The sequence below is a fragment of the Mustela nivalis genome (genome assembly GCF_964662115.1).
Source record: "Mustela nivalis genome assembly, chromosome: 7".
NCBI classification, from domain to species: Eukaryota; Metazoa; Chordata; class Mammalia; order Carnivora; family Mustelidae; genus Mustela; species Mustela nivalis.
In genome coordinates, this window is record NC_139026.1 from 51,133,455 (window position 1) to 51,148,780 (window position 15,326).

Below are 15,326 nucleotides of genomic sequence, written 5' to 3' on the forward strand. Positions count from 1 at the left end.
TCTTCATATACATAAAAAACAAAAACAAAAACCAAGCTTCATAGACTTAGATAAATCATTTAAATTTTGTGTTTTCATCTACTAAGTGATGGCACTAGACTTATTCTTTCTGATCTTCAAGCTTCATTCATTCATTCATTCACTTGTGCATTTGTTGGATAAATATTTACAGGATCCCAACTGTATGTCATTCTCTGTGCTTGATGTTGAAAGTCAGTTACAAGCAAAACAAATGCGGCCTGTCCTCTCATAAAGTTTACAGTCTAATGGGAGGAAGAGGTAAAATAAAGAATGGCACATAAATCTACAATTAAAAACTGTAATACGATCCATGAAAGAAAGGTTCAGGGAGGCATGAGAAACGTTAGAGTGAGAACTGGGCTCAATCTGGGGTAACAGGAAGGTTTTTTTTTGTTTTTTTTTAAACGATTTTATTTATTTATTTGACAGACAAAGACCACAAGTAGGCAGAGAGGCAGTCAGAGAGAGGAGGAGGCAGGCTCCCTGCTGAGCAGAGAGCCCGATGTGGGGCTCGATCCCAGGACCCTGGGACCATGACCCGAGCCGAAGGCAGAGGCTTTAACCCACTGAGTCACCCAGGTGCCCCTCCCCTTTTTTTAAAAAAGATTTTATTTATTTATTTGACAGATAGAGGTCACAAATAGGCAGAGAGGCAGGCAGAGAGAGGGGGAAGCAGGCTCCCCGCTGAGCAGAGAGCCCGATTCGGGGCTCGATCCCAGGACCCTTGGATCATGACCTGAGCCAAAGGCAGAGGCTTTAACCCACTGAACCACCCAGGTGCTCCTAATAGGAAGTTTATAAATGTCATAATCTATGAATTCTAAGTGTGGTCAAAGGACTGTTGCCCTCCAGCTATCTGAAAGAATAAAGCGAGCAATTCTAGCACCAGCAGAATCTCAGAAACGACTCTGCTTGGCCCCACTGTGCTCACCAATATGGTTTGCAGCCATTTACCGCTGGGCATGGCCAAAGCACTTGGGAACCCTTGGAAAAGAGAACATAGACCATTTGAACAAAATTCATCTTACATTTTAATGTCTGCATGGGAACCACACAAAGAAAGCGTCATAAATCTCTGGAAGTGACTGGTGTGATGCTGTTAATACCAGATCAGAGGAGGCTGCCAAGAGCTTGGCTTTTTTCCCCCCTCATGGCAGCCAAAAAGCACAGGTGTCTTAAGAAAGTGCTGAATGATCAGGAAGCTTTTTCATGCAGAAGCCTCAGCCTGGCCTGTGGATCTCCAGAAAGAACTTGCTGCCTCCACTCCATTGCCAGGTAATAGCGAGGCTTCCCAGGGGCCAGTCCAGGATTGAGGGGGCTGATCTCCTCTCCTGATGCCAGGTTGGTCCGCAGTCCTTTGAAGCCTTTGTGTTGAACACCTGACCGCCTCTTTTCTCTGTCCATGGCTCTCAGGGCCCAGCATCCCCAACGGGCCATTAGAAAGCACAGAGCAGGACAAACTCAAGAGACCCATTGCCATCTGTAAGGATATTTCCAGGGTGCCTCCTCCACAAGCAAGTTCACATCTCAAAACCTGACTCTCAGGCATTGCCTGGTTCCTACCCACCCCACTTCTCCACTCCTACAGAACTTTCCTGTGATGGATCGTTCCTGTCACTGGAATTCAGAATTCTCTTGACAGGTAGGTGAGACTTTGTTGCCCCAGAGCATGTTCTGTGGCATGTTCTCTGCTTTACCTCCACAGAGCACCACTGGGGTCAGCCTTTCTGGAGTCAGAGCGTCCTCTAAGGTATAAATATTTACATGTTTCAGGAAAATGCTTTCAGATGAAGTCACTGCCAATTCCTTGAAGCCATCCTGACTGTCTTCCAAGGAGCCAGGAAGCAGACAGAGTGAAAAGGACATAACCTTGAGCCAGTTTCTAGATACTTCTTTTCACCTGGAATCTGGCTTGCCAGATGATGGGAGACACTCTCAAGCTCTTCCTCCCTCGGAACAGTACCCCCCCACACACACCCAAGATGGCAGAATCCTTACTGTTTCAGTGCTCACAGAATCCCGTGAGAAAGGCCATGACTGACATTAATACAAAAGCAGCTTAGATTCTTGTGAGGGTTGTTCATATAAGTGAGGGGGTGTTGGCGGGGGTGGAGGGGGTGGAGGGCAATGCAGGCAGCTAAATAGCTCTTTAGACAATTTTTCCCTTTGTTCCTGGCTGCCGGCTAGAAGTATGTTTCAATTTTCTAGTCAGCAAGTTAAGGCAGACACACACACACATGGTGGCTGACAGAAAAAGAGGCCAGTATGAAAAGATATTAAAATTCAAAACACACTTCAGAGCCTGCCTTCTTCTCCAATTGCATGGTCGCAGGAGAATTCATAAATCAGAAATGAGGTCAAGTGATGGTGTTGAGTTCAGCTTGTTTGTCCCTTGATACTAGGATGGTGCCCAGATGAGGAATATCAAGGAGAAAAGGCCAAGCTGAAACATCTGTCCTCCTCACCCATCAGCCACAAAACATCAGTTTCTGGGAAGACACCAAAATAAGCCCTACAAGAGGAAAATGCATATAATCAATGCCTGCCTACTTTTTAATTAAGTCAGTCATTTACAAAGATACATCCTCTGTGAGGAGATCAAGTTTCAAAGAAAACATTATGTCCAGAAATCTATTTTCCAAAGTTTGTGCAACTTGTAGGGCAAAGTCTGAGAGAGCCAAGATCAAATCTGAGCCAGCCACGGCCAAAGTTAGAGTGAGCCACAGACATTCAGAAACTTAAGGATGAAAAGGAAGTCCAATGCATTTAAGTCAGGTTCTATGTCTTTTTTTGAGTTGGTTTTTTGAAAAGCCCTAGGAATATATTTCCCCCATAGGAACAATGTTGTTGAGATAGTTGTGTTCTCAGATCAGTGCACAGAATTCTATTTGACACAGTCTAATTCAAGTCACCTCCACCTCCAGCCACCTTAAGATCCCCAAGCCTATGCCTTTCAGCCCCCAGGATGACACTGATGATGTGGAGGAGGGGGGTACTGGTTATAACTCAGGGCAAGCTGGGAGGAAATCTTAGCAGTCAAATGGAAGGGGCTAGCCCTGTAGGTGTGCAAGTTGTGCACTGCACAAAGCACCTGACCAGGGTCCAGAGGGAGGCTGAAATCTAGCCTTCTTCACCAAGCAAGCTGTGGCAAGGCTGCAGATGTCAGAGAATTTTCTAATTTGTGCTAAAAACTATGCCCCAGTGGAACTCTGGAGGCTTCAATAGTAATGATGAAAGATGGTGGTTTTTCTTTAAGGGGGTATCCAGAGTGGTGAGTAGGGATGCCTGGCTGGCTCAGTCATGGAGCATGCAACTCGTGGTCTCTGGGTTATGAGTTCAAGCCCCACATTGGGTATAGAGATTACGCTAAAAAATGAAAATCTTAAAAAAATAAAAGTGAGGCATAATTGTGGTTGTTAGGGAGAACCAAGAGAGAAGCTGCCATCCACATCTACATTGCTATTACTGGGTCACCGAACTTTGGAGTGGGTATAAAATATTCCTAACCAAAACCTCCTCTGGAAGCAAAACTTAAACCTCACCAACTGGCCTTGTGTTCCTCTTTGAGACTCCCTAATTGATTGGCTACTTCCTGCTAGATAACTTGGTAAAGGCTCATTACACCTTAAGGCTTGTGTTAGGTGGTGAATGAAAACAAGAAACCTTTGGGAATTTTCTATAGAGTGGGAACCCCACACAGATGAGGAAGTGCCTGCCTTAGCTCCTGCACTGGTGGAGTCTGGAAGCTGTTCTGGAAACAGAGAAGGGGGAAAGAAAGATGGCCACCATGTGCCATGTTGGGAGGTGTGAGGAAGAGTAGCTGTCAAAAATGTCTCTGGGGGGCCTGGCTGGCTCAGTTGGTAGAGCATGTGACTCTTGATCTCAGGGTCATGGGTTCAAGCTCCATGGTAGGCAAAGAGCTTACATTTAGCAAGAAAAAAGAAAAGGAAAAAGGGCATCGGGGTGGCTCAGTTGGTTGACCTTTGGGACTCTTAATTTCATATCAGGTCATGATCTCGGGGTTGTGGGGCTCCACATTTGGCCCCAAGTCTTCTTGTCTCTCTCCCTCTGCTCCTCCCCCCAGTTGTATGCATGCTCTCTCTCCCTCTCTTTTAAATAAATCAGTAAAATCTTAAAAAAAAAAAAAAGAGAGAGAGAAGAAAATTGTTTGAGAGAGAGAGAGAGAAGAAAATTGTTTTTGACCTAAACTGAACGGGGATGTGATCCTTACCAAGGCTTAGGGCGCCGCAATGTAATACAAGGAAGAAAAACAAGCAAAGGGTAAAAATGGCAAATTTTATGTTTTATGTATTTTAACACACACGTCTAAAAAAACAACAAATAAGCAAACACCCACAGAGACACACCCCAGGATATGAAGGGAAAGGCATGGGAGTTTATCCAAAGAACTCTCTCCATGCCCCCGGGGAGAGGGAAGCCGCAGCACCATCACCCTGCCTGGTGCGAGAGGCCGCTCCCTGCACCTCCGCTGCCCCCGACCCCTGCCCCGCTGCAGCCCCGGGAGGCAGGCGCACGCAGAAGGGGAGGCCGGGAGGCCCTGCAGCGCAAGCGCCCTGAGGGGGCAGCTCCTGCGTGTGGAACCACCTCTGACCAGCCAGCAGCTCCATGAGTGAGACTCTGCGAGACTCTTTCAGGGAGGGGTTTAGTTGCAGTCCCAGAAGTGTGTTATTCAGGGTACGTTAATTGTAGGAATCCCCAAATCCTACTCTGAGGACTGTAGTCAATCAGGGCTCGGCTCCTCCCACCTCAGCTGCCCAAAGCAGTCTCCATCCAGACAGTGGATGAGAAGAGAGGGCCACGGGGGCGGATGGGAGGTAGGCGGGCCACACCTGGGAGAGGCCCACTTCCGCTCACGTTTCATTGGCAGAAACTCCATCACGTGGCCACCCTTACTGCAAGGGAGGCTGGGAAATGTATGCCCAGAAGAAGTGGAGACTGCAGATCTATGCATATTGCCAGTCACCCTCTGTCTGCAGAAAGGAAGTTCTAGGTTTCTAGGTCAGAGCGTGTGTGTGTGTCTACACATGGGGGCGGAATTCCTTCCATTTCTTTGTACTTTGTACTTGTTCAAGCCAGAGGCTTGCTCCCGCAGCTGTGACTGATAACTTCAGGATCAAGAACCAGGGTGTGACTCTCGCTCCCCGGGGTTCAGATAGAGTGTCACCCAGGTCCCTCCCCCTGGGAATCACCGTGGTCACCCACGCCTCTGTCTCTTGGCCCAGCTCCTGCAACGGACTTCTTCAAACCAGGCCTCCTTTGAAATCGATCGGCCACAACAGTTGCAAACCCCAGCTGCTTCTCTCCTCCTCGGCCCAGTAGCAAGAGAATCAATTATCCCTGCCCTCAGTGAATTGCGGCATCTGCTGCTCCGCAGAAGGATAGGATTCAAGATGTCAGCCCTACCCCATAAAGCTGTTCTTAATCTGGACCTAATCATGGGAACAACTGCTTTTTGCCTTTGGTCCCCACCTGGCAACAACACAAACACCACCTCCAACTTTCAAGAGTCTGTAATCCCTACCCCTCAGGGGAGATCCAGGGACAGACACGCACCATAACCTCCATTTTACAGATACAATGTGTACAGAATGATTAGAAAAGTGAATGTTCTCTTTGACTGCAGGAAACCTGCCCACCATCTTTACATCTAAGTCTCACTATGGGCTTTTGACAGTATTAGCATGTGGTCTATTCGTCTCTGCCTAGGAAAATTCTTGAGTGGGTACATGTGGAAATTTCAACTCATATTGTTTTAGAGTTCTCAAAACAATGACTGAGCCATTGGGACCTAGGGATCCATCTTATTTCAAGATTTTTTCCGGACTTCTGGATCTGGTTAGTACACTTATTGAGTTGCCCATTAGGTGCATGGCGCTGCTGGACACTGGATTTTGAAGTCAATGGCTTTACTGCCAGTGAATTCTGCTTTGGAATGTGTTTTTCAAATGCTTTGCAACAGTGCCATGCAAATGGATTAAATGATAGAATAAAAAAATGTAAAATAAGATAGTTCACATTCCTTGGGAGAAGAAAGCAGAAATGTCTAGGATGGTGAGCATTCTTAGAAAAGTTTCCCTCCCCTTTTATTCTGGATAGAGTTCCATCAGTAAGACTCTTGAGTCCTTTGGGGACTGGTGATCAGTACAAAACGATGTCATCCCCCGCACCCCAGCACCCTCCTGACCCACCCGCCAAATTGAAGAAATTTTTGTCTGCTCATGGACCAGCATTTTGTTTCTTGCTCACATGATCATTGTAGTTTACCTTATTTTATTACCCATGGATACTGAATTTAGTTTTGAGGTTGTTAAAAATTTATGTAAAAGTGTTGAGACTTAACACTAATTGTTTTTCAAAGAACATGACTGCTTCTTTGTTAGAGATGTCAGCTTGTATAAATGTGATAAGGGAGGAAGGTATTTACTGAATATAGAAGTTAACAAAAAATTATGAGTCCCCAGTCCAATAAAATTAGGATAGTAGTCATCAGAGGGCAGGGGCTCCTCACATTTTGTTTATAAAACATTCTCTTTTGAAATTACACATATCCCATTGTCAAATAGCAAACATTGTCTATCAGTTGAGAGTTGAAGTCAACAGTGACAACTGACAGTGTTTGAGACAATAACTCCAGCATTGGGATGTTGAATATTGAAAGCCAAGATCATCTAAGTCAATGACCAAAATCTACAGCAACATTGGATGTGCACAGACTGTGTACATGGAAGCCACCATTCATTCATTCAATACGGATTTTTGAGACCCCAGCCTGCACCAGGTTGGGACAGACAGGCATTAGAGATGCAGCCAGGAACTAAACAGACACAGCCCCTTCTCCGATGAAACTGACATTCTGGGGGAACCTGGCTGCCTCACTGGCTAGAGCATATGACTCTTGATCTTGGGGTTGTTAGTTCAAGCCTCACATTGGGTGTAGAGATTACTCAAAAATAAAATCTTTAAAAAAGAGAGAGAGAAACTGACATTCTAGATGGGGGAGATAAGAGATAAATTAGAGTCAGCGGATGGTAAGTGGCATGAAAAAGATAAAACAGGGTAATAGTTAGAGGATAATGGTGGGATGCGGACCACTTTTGTTTGGATGGCCAGGGAAGGCCTCATTGAGAAGGTGAAACCTGAATCCAGGAACCAGTTGAGAGAAGTCCTGGGGAGAAAATTCTAAGCAGTGTGAAAAACAAAGGAGCTCAGGACAGAGGTTGGCATATTTAAGGGAGAGAACAAGAGTCAGCAGAGCTGTTATACAGTGATTGAATAAGGCAGTGGTAGAAGCCAAGATCAGCAAGGTAGGCAGGGCCTAGGTCATAAAGGGCTTTGTAAGGCATGGTAAAGAATAAAGATTTTACTTTTTTTTTTTTTTTTTGGATTTTACTTATTTATTTGAGGGAGAGAGGGAGCATGAGTTGGGGGAGGGGCAGTGGGAGAAGGAGAAGCAGACACAGGCTGAATAGGGAGCTTGACACAGGGCTGAAACCCAGGACCCCAAGATCATGACCTAAGCCAAAGTCAGACGTTTTACTGACTGAGCCACTCACGTGCCCCAAATGCATATTTTGCTTAAACGAGTGTGTGATGTAATCTGATTGACATTTTACAAATATTCTCTGGCTGCTGCTGCATGTAAGAGAAGCAGGAAAAATGGTAGGAGGTCACCCTAGTGGTACAAGTGAGAGCCAATGGTGGCTGGGACCCAAGTGGCAGCAGTGGACATGAAGAAAAATGGACAGACATTGTTCGTGTTTTGGAGATAGAGCCAACTGAATCTGCTCATTAGATGTGGGGAGAAAGGGCAAGAAGAATGGAGGAAGGTTCCCATGTTTTTAGTTTGGACAGTTGTTCAACTAAAGAGAGATGTCATTTATTTAGAAGGGAAAGATGGGGGCAAAGGTGGGAAAGGCATTATGGGAAAAAGAGGAGGAGGAGGAGGGGAGAGGAGGAGATGATGCCAAGTTGAACTATCCCCAAAATTGCCTGGAATGGTCCTTCTCTCCGAGATGTCTGAGGAGATTTTTTTTTTTTTTTAAGATTTTATTTATTTATTTGACAGACAGATCACAAGTAGGCAGAGAGGCAGGCAGAGAGAGGGTGAAGCAGGCTCCTGCTGAGCAGAGAGTCCGATGGGGGCCTCCAGCCCACGATCCTGAGACCATGACCTGAGCCAATGGCAGAGGCTTAACCCCCTGAGCCACTGAGGCGCCTCCAGAGGGGATTCTATAAACAAGATAAATGCTGCCAACATGCAGACCACTCCCCAAAGCAGGCCGAGGAGGTTCCATGGGGTATTTTTCATTATATGGTGTTCTCAGTGTTACACAAGTACGTCATACAGGGGTCATATCTGCATAATCATTCTGACTCTAGAATCAGTGAGCCGTTCAGTTGTACTACCTGCGACTCTCTGCCTCCACAGAGCTCCGAGAAAGGGAAGGCACAGCTTTGCTTGTCCCTGCACAGCGGGTCAGGACCCCTGGCACCTAATCCTGCGGCCAGGAATATGAAATGTGTTACCTTGGGAAAGTTTATTTAAAATTTCTGAGTCTCTCTTTCTTCATCTTTAAAATGAGGGGATTCAATGACATCATCTCTGAAGTTCATTCCAGCCTTGTTAGTCCAAGACATATAAACAATAATGATATAAGCAGCCTTCAGGGGACCTTGCGGGAGGCTGTGATGGCCAGGAAAACACGCCAGTCAGATGTCCTGCTGGGGGCGCATGCATGACTGAGGGACAGGGCTGCGGGCATCCCCGACCCACCCCACACTGGACTGGAAACCACTCTTTGTACAGGCTACTCCCAGCCAACCACTGAGCAAGGAGGGGACTAATACAAGCCCCTTCTTGCCAGATTTGGCTCTTTTAACGAACAACTTTGTTGTTTGTTTCCAACCTATTTTTTTTTTTTAATGGAATTGTGTAGAGAGGTGGTGTTTTGTTTTGTTTTGTTTTTTTGTTTTAAGATTTTATTTATTTATTTGACAGAGAGAAATCACAAGTAGACGGAGAGGCAGGCAGAGAGAGAGAGAGGGAGGCAGGCTCCCTGCTGAGCAGAGAGCCCGATGGGGGACTCCATCCTAGGACCCTGAGATCATGACCTGAGCTGAAGGCAGCCGCTTAACCCACTGAGCCACCCAGGCGCCCTGTTTCCAACCTTTTAATTTGTTAAAAAACCATTTTATTGAGGTATGATTGGCATATATATATATATATATATATATATATATATATATAAAAACACAACAAAACTGTACCTGTTTAATGCATACAGCCTGATGAGTTTGCAGATATACCCATATACCCCTCATCACAATTTAGGTCATAAATGTATCCACCACCTCCAGAAGTTTCCTCCTGCCCTTTTTATCATCGTCATTATTTTGTGATAGGAACACTTAACATAAAATCTACCTTCTTAGCAAATTTTAAAGATTTTATTTACTTATTTGAGAGAGAGGGAGAGCATGAGCAGGGGGAGAAACAAAAGGAGAGGCAGAGGGAGAAACAGATTCCCTGCTGAGCAAGGAGCCCCATGCAGGACTTCATTCCAGGACCCTGGGATCATGACCTGAGCTGGAGGCAGATGCTTAAACAGCTGAGCTACCCAGGCACCCTCTCTTAGCAAATTTTAAAGTATAAAATATAAAATACAAAAAAGTGTTCACTACAGACACTGTGCCATACTGCAGATCTCTAGAAGATCTTCATTGTTTTTTATTTTCTCACTTTTTAATTTTTTTTTATTTTTAAAGTAAGCTATATGTCCAAGGTGGGGCTTGGACTCACAACCCCAAGATCAAGAGTCCCATGCTCTACTCCTGAGCCAGCCAGGTGCCCGGTACCTATTTATTCATTTTGCCGAACTGAAACTTGATACCCTTTGGCTAATACTTCCCCATATCCCCAGCCGCCCGACCACCATTTTACTCTCTGCTTCCATGAGTTGGACTATTTTTATTCCTCATGTAAGTGGGCATCTGTGGTGTTTGTCCTTCTGTGTCTAGCTTATTTCACTTAGCATAATGCCCTCTGGGGTCATCCATGTTGTTGTAAATGGCAAGACTTGTTTTTAGACCATTTTTAAATCGACTCAAGGATTCTCAACTCAGATTTCTCAGAACTCTGTTGTAGTCTCAGGCTCTTCCTTCCCCTACCCCTTCCTCTTCAGGTGTCAGGTCTGCATTGCTACTGGAAGTCTCTCCCCACTTCCCCTGGCTTGCTCCCCTTCACAGATGGTCCCACAATAATTTTTTTTAAAGGTTAAATTTAGGGGTGCCTGGGTGGCTCAATCAGTTAAGTATCTGCCTTCGGCTCAGGTCATGATCCCAGGGTCCTGGGATGGAGCCCCTGCTCAGTGAGGAACCCACTCCTCTCTCTCCCTCCGTTGTTCCCCCTGCTTGTACTCTCGTCCATGATTTCTCTTTCAAATAAATAAATAAAATCTTTAAGAAAAAATTTAAAAAGAACTTTAATTAATTTTTAAGAGAGAGAAGGAGAGCATGCTCAAGAGCTAGTGGTGGGGCGGGACTGGGGGGAGGGCAAAGGGGGAGGGAGAGAGAGAGAGAGAATCTTAAGCAGGCTCCCTGCCCAGTGTGGAGCCTGACTCAGGACCCAATCTCACGACTCTGAGATCATCATCTGAGCCAAAATCAACAGCTAGATGCTTAACCAACTGAGCCACCTAGGTGCCCCTAAAGATTTTATTTATTTATTTTTGTTAGAGAGAGAGAGCGAGCACAGGCAGAGTGGTTGGCAGAGGCAGAGGGAGAAGCAGGCTCCCTGCTGAGCAAGAAGCCTGATGTGGGACTCAATCCCAGGACGCTGGGATCATGACCCGAGCCAAAGGCAGCCACTTAACCAACTGAGACACCCAGGCATCCCGATTTTTAAGTTATCTCTCTACCCAACATGGGTCTCAAACTTACAACCCTGAGATCAATTCTCCACCAGCTGAGCCAGCCAGGCACTCCCCATAGTACATGTCTTGCTTGTCTAATCCCATTTTAATTTCTTTTCTTTTCTTTTTTTTTTTTTTGAAGATCCAAATAAACAAAGAAGTGTATCATGAAGTCTCACTCATCTACTTTATGACGGAGACTTTTTTTTTTTTTTAAGATTTTATGTATTTATTTGAGAGAGACAGAGCAAGCAGGAGCAGGGGGAGGAGTGGAGGGGGAGGGAGAGGTATAAGCAGACTCCTCTCCAAGTGGGGAGCCCAATGCAGGGCTTGATCCCAAGACCCTGAGTTCACAACCTGAGCCAAAGTCAGACACGCAACTGATGGAGCCACCCAGGTGCCCCTACGATGGAGATTAAAAAAAAAAAAGATGAAAAAAATATGTTTTTAAGTAATATCCATACCCAACTAGGGTCAAAATTAACAGCCACGCCATCAAGAGTCACATGCTCCCGACTGAGCCAGCCAGGTGTCCCTATGATGGAGACTTTTGATGGTATAACAAAGGTACAATCCCATTAAAAATTCTTTTTTTAAGCAAATTAACCCCCCTCCCCCATGAGGGGCTTAAACTCATGCCCCCAAGATCAAGGGTTGCATGCTCCACTGACTGAGCCAGCCAGGTGCCCCACCAGTGATCCTTTCAAAAGGAAATTTTGAACATGTCACTCTTTATCCAAAACCATGTGGTGGTTCTCCATTTCACTCAGAATAAAAGCCAAAATCTGTTTAGCGGATTTATTCTTAGAATAAAAGCCAAAATCACCCCACCATTCCCCCTACTCTTTTCCCCTTATTTTTTTTTTTTTTTAAAGATTTTATTTTATTTATTTGACAGACAGAGATCACAAGTAGGCAGAGAGGCAGGCAGAGAGAGAGGAGGAAGCAGGCTCCCTGCTGAGCAGAGAGCCCGATGTGGGACTCGATCCCAGGACCCTGAGATCATGACCTGAGCCGAAGGCAGCGGCTTAACCCACTGAGCCACCCAGGCGCCCTCCCCTTATTTTTCTCCTCTTCACTCCCTCTCCTCCAGCCACACTGGCTTCCGGAAGGCCAGCCACACTCCCGCCCCAGCCGTCCTCCAGCTGTTCCCTCTGTCTGCAGTGCTCGTCCCAGTCAGCCACAGGGCTCACCCTCACATTCCCGTCTTTCTCAGATGTCACCTCTGCAATGAAACCCATCTAGCCCACACTGAAAACCACCACCCTGGGCACTCCAGATTCTCTTATCCTTTTTCTACTTCTTTTCTTCAAAGCACTTATCAGTACCTATTGAACTGTTTATTTCCTGTTGATAGTCTGTGTTTCTCCCCCCAAAATATAAGCTCCCCAAAGGCAGGGATTTTTGTCTATTCTGATCACATGGTTGCCTGAAGACAAGAAGCAGGGTGCCGGGATAGAGAGTGACCTAGCCGCTATTTTAGATAAGATTACTTGCTAGGTCATGAACTCCTTGAGAACAGGGCTGTGCCAAAATCACCAGTGTCCTACACAGAATGGAGATGGAATAAATACTTATTGAATCTGATCAGCTGAACTGAGCCTGAAGCCAGACCAGGATCTCCTTAAGGTGGTCCTACAGGAACTGCCAGTTTGTTGACAGCTCTTAAGCTCACTTGGTCATGACACCTCCTGGAAACTCTTCATTCCTGTTTTTATCTTTACTCAAATTCTGCACTTCAGAAAGGCTTTCTAGCAGATTCCTCTGCATTCTGACAGCAGTGACTCTGCATATCTACCTCTATCTATCGATATATTTTTAAAGATGGTATTTTTAAGTAATCTCTACACCCAACATGGGGCTCAAACTTGCAACCCTGCGATCAAGAGTCTCATGCTCTACCAACAGAGCCAGCCGTGTGCCCCTGCCTGTTTTCCTTTATAAAAGTTTATTTATTTATTTATTATCCATCTCTTTATTTGACAGAGAGAGAGAGAGACAGCAAGAGAGGGAACACAAGCAGGAAGAGTGGGAGAGGGAGAAGCAGGCTCCCAGCCGATCAGGGAGCCCAATGCCAGGCTGCATCCCAGGAGCTGGGATCATGACTTGAGCCTAAGGCAGATGCTTAACGACTGAGCCACCCAGGCACCCTCCCCTGTTTTCCTTATATTTTAAGAGGAACAATGACCCAGAGAAGAAGGGGATGGTCAGGAGTGTGAACAAGTAGAAGTTCTGTTTTGTTCCTTGGATCAAGCGTTGGGCCATTGGGCTACAACTGTAGGGAGACAAAGTTGTGCCCAGCATCAAGAAGTCTATAGCCCTAACTACACTGGAGACTCCTTAAATTAATAAGCTACCCTTTAGGGGAAATGTTGAAGTGGAGACTGGATGGTCATCTGCTTCAGGTTGCAAGCCTGACTGAGAAGGAGGTCAGGCTGACTGACACCCAAGGTCCTCTCTCTGAGATGTGGTGCTTCTGTGAACTTGATTGAGCATCAGATGTTTCTCTCTCTCTTTTCTTTTTTTTTCCCAGTAAGCTCTACACCCAACTTGGGGCTTGCACTAATTGAGACCCTGAGACCAAGAGTCGCATGCTCTACTGAGCACCTCAAGCTGGGCACCTCAAGCATCAAATGTTTCTTAACCCCAAATAGCATATTTCTACTCATGAAGGACACAGGGTCCCGAAGCATATACTTTACTATAATTCTTAGTAAAAATTCCAAATTTCTTAGCCATACTTCAGGAGCAGCACAATTTCCACAAACGCTGTTGAGTGCCAGGGGCCACGTGACCCCCCCTCAGGGGCCCCCTCTCACTGTGCAGCAGTCCCGCACCCCAGAAGCCCTTAGACACACAGCTGTTTCCTTCCTATTTATTGCTCAGTTTTATTCCACAAAATCACTTGACCTCTTCTCTTTAGTGACTGAACCTAATGTCATTATTGAGCCAGCCTTTTAAGTGTATATTAATAAAGTCCCTGGGAAGAAAAAGCTAACAACTTGCAGATCTCTAAAGCTGGTACTGAGAACATAAAGCACCATGTAATATATATATTTTTAAAGGTTTTATTTTGGGGGAGAGAGAGCACGTGCATGAGTGAGCACAAGCGGGGAGGGGTAAGGGCAGAGGGAGAGGGAGAAGCAGACTCCCCACTGAGCAGGGAGCCTGCCCAAGGTGTCCTGATCCCAGGACCCTGAGATCATGATCTGAGCGGAAGGCAGAGGCTTAACCCGCTGAGCCACCCAGGCACCCAACACTGTGTAATATCTAAGAGAGCATGTAGAAAGATCAGCAGGATAGTGGTAGAAAGAAAATATTCAAATCACAGGACTTTTTTTTTCCTTTTTTTTTTTTCTTTCTTAAGATTTATTTCTTTTAGAGAGCTAGCAAGGTTGGGTAGGGAGAGGAGGGAGGGAGGGAGGGGGAGGGGAAGGAGGAGGAGGAGAGAGAGAGAGAGAGAGAAAGAATATGAATCTCTGGGAAACTTCCCACTTAGTGCAAAGTCTAACGCAGGGCTTAGTTCCAGGACCCTGGGATCATGATCAGAGGCAAGGGAGACGTTTAACGACTGAGCTACTCAGGTGCCCCTAAATTACAGGACTTTAGAAGTAGAATCCAAGTTGCTCATCTTGGAAAAAAGGACAATGAAGCCCAGGGTTCCAATTTCTTGCCTTAGTTCTTGACCTTCTCACCACACTTTATTTTTTCCTCTCTCCCCCTTCCAACCATGACCCCCAGTCCACAACATTATATTCTCCTATATATTTAATATTGCATATAAATATAAGTATATAAATTATATAAGTATAATTAGATCTAGTTATATGAATATATTATACTAATAATATGGTATATATATTTATATCTGTAAATATAGTATAAATACATATATTTTATTTTCCCATATTTAAAAAAAATAATCAAAGCCTAATGAAAATGCTAATTGTTCAGAGTCACATTACAATATTTAAATGAGATTAACTTTAAGGATCCCCTAAATCTGGGGTCAGGGTGGGATTGTGTTATTGGAACCTTAGGTAACAAACACCAGGCCTTTTCTGAAGGCTGTTGGAAGACCTCTGGCTCTTCTGTAAGGTGGGGCTCACAGTGCTGCGTGCCTTTTGTAATCTATCTGAAAATAATGTCTCTCAGTCTTGTCTACCAAAAAACTGAAAACAATTTTGAAAATAGGTTGTAGATAAAATGCTACCTGTTGAGCTTTGGCAGGTTGCTTGGTCTCTTGGAAACTCAGACTTCTCTTCTGTTAACCACCAGCACTCAACACATCTGCTCTACGCCAGGTTCTCTGCTAAAGGCTTACTTTATAGGTTGTTGGGAGAAGTAAGGAAAATGGTAGTATTAGCGAACCTT

At 45.2% G+C, this 15,326-nt stretch overlaps 1 long non-coding RNA gene across 1 annotated transcript in view; it reads right to left on the reverse strand.

The window, feature by feature from the left end:
* Positions 1-1,034: 1,034 nt before the first annotated feature.
* LOC309868452 overlaps positions 1,035-15,326 on the reverse strand; it is a 46,332-nt gene continuing 32,040 nt past the window's right edge. The window contains exon 3 of the long non-coding RNA XR_014313699.1: positions 1,035-2,533. This is a non-coding gene — a long non-coding RNA (uncharacterized lncRNA). The remainder of the gene's footprint in view (positions 2,534-15,326) is intronic.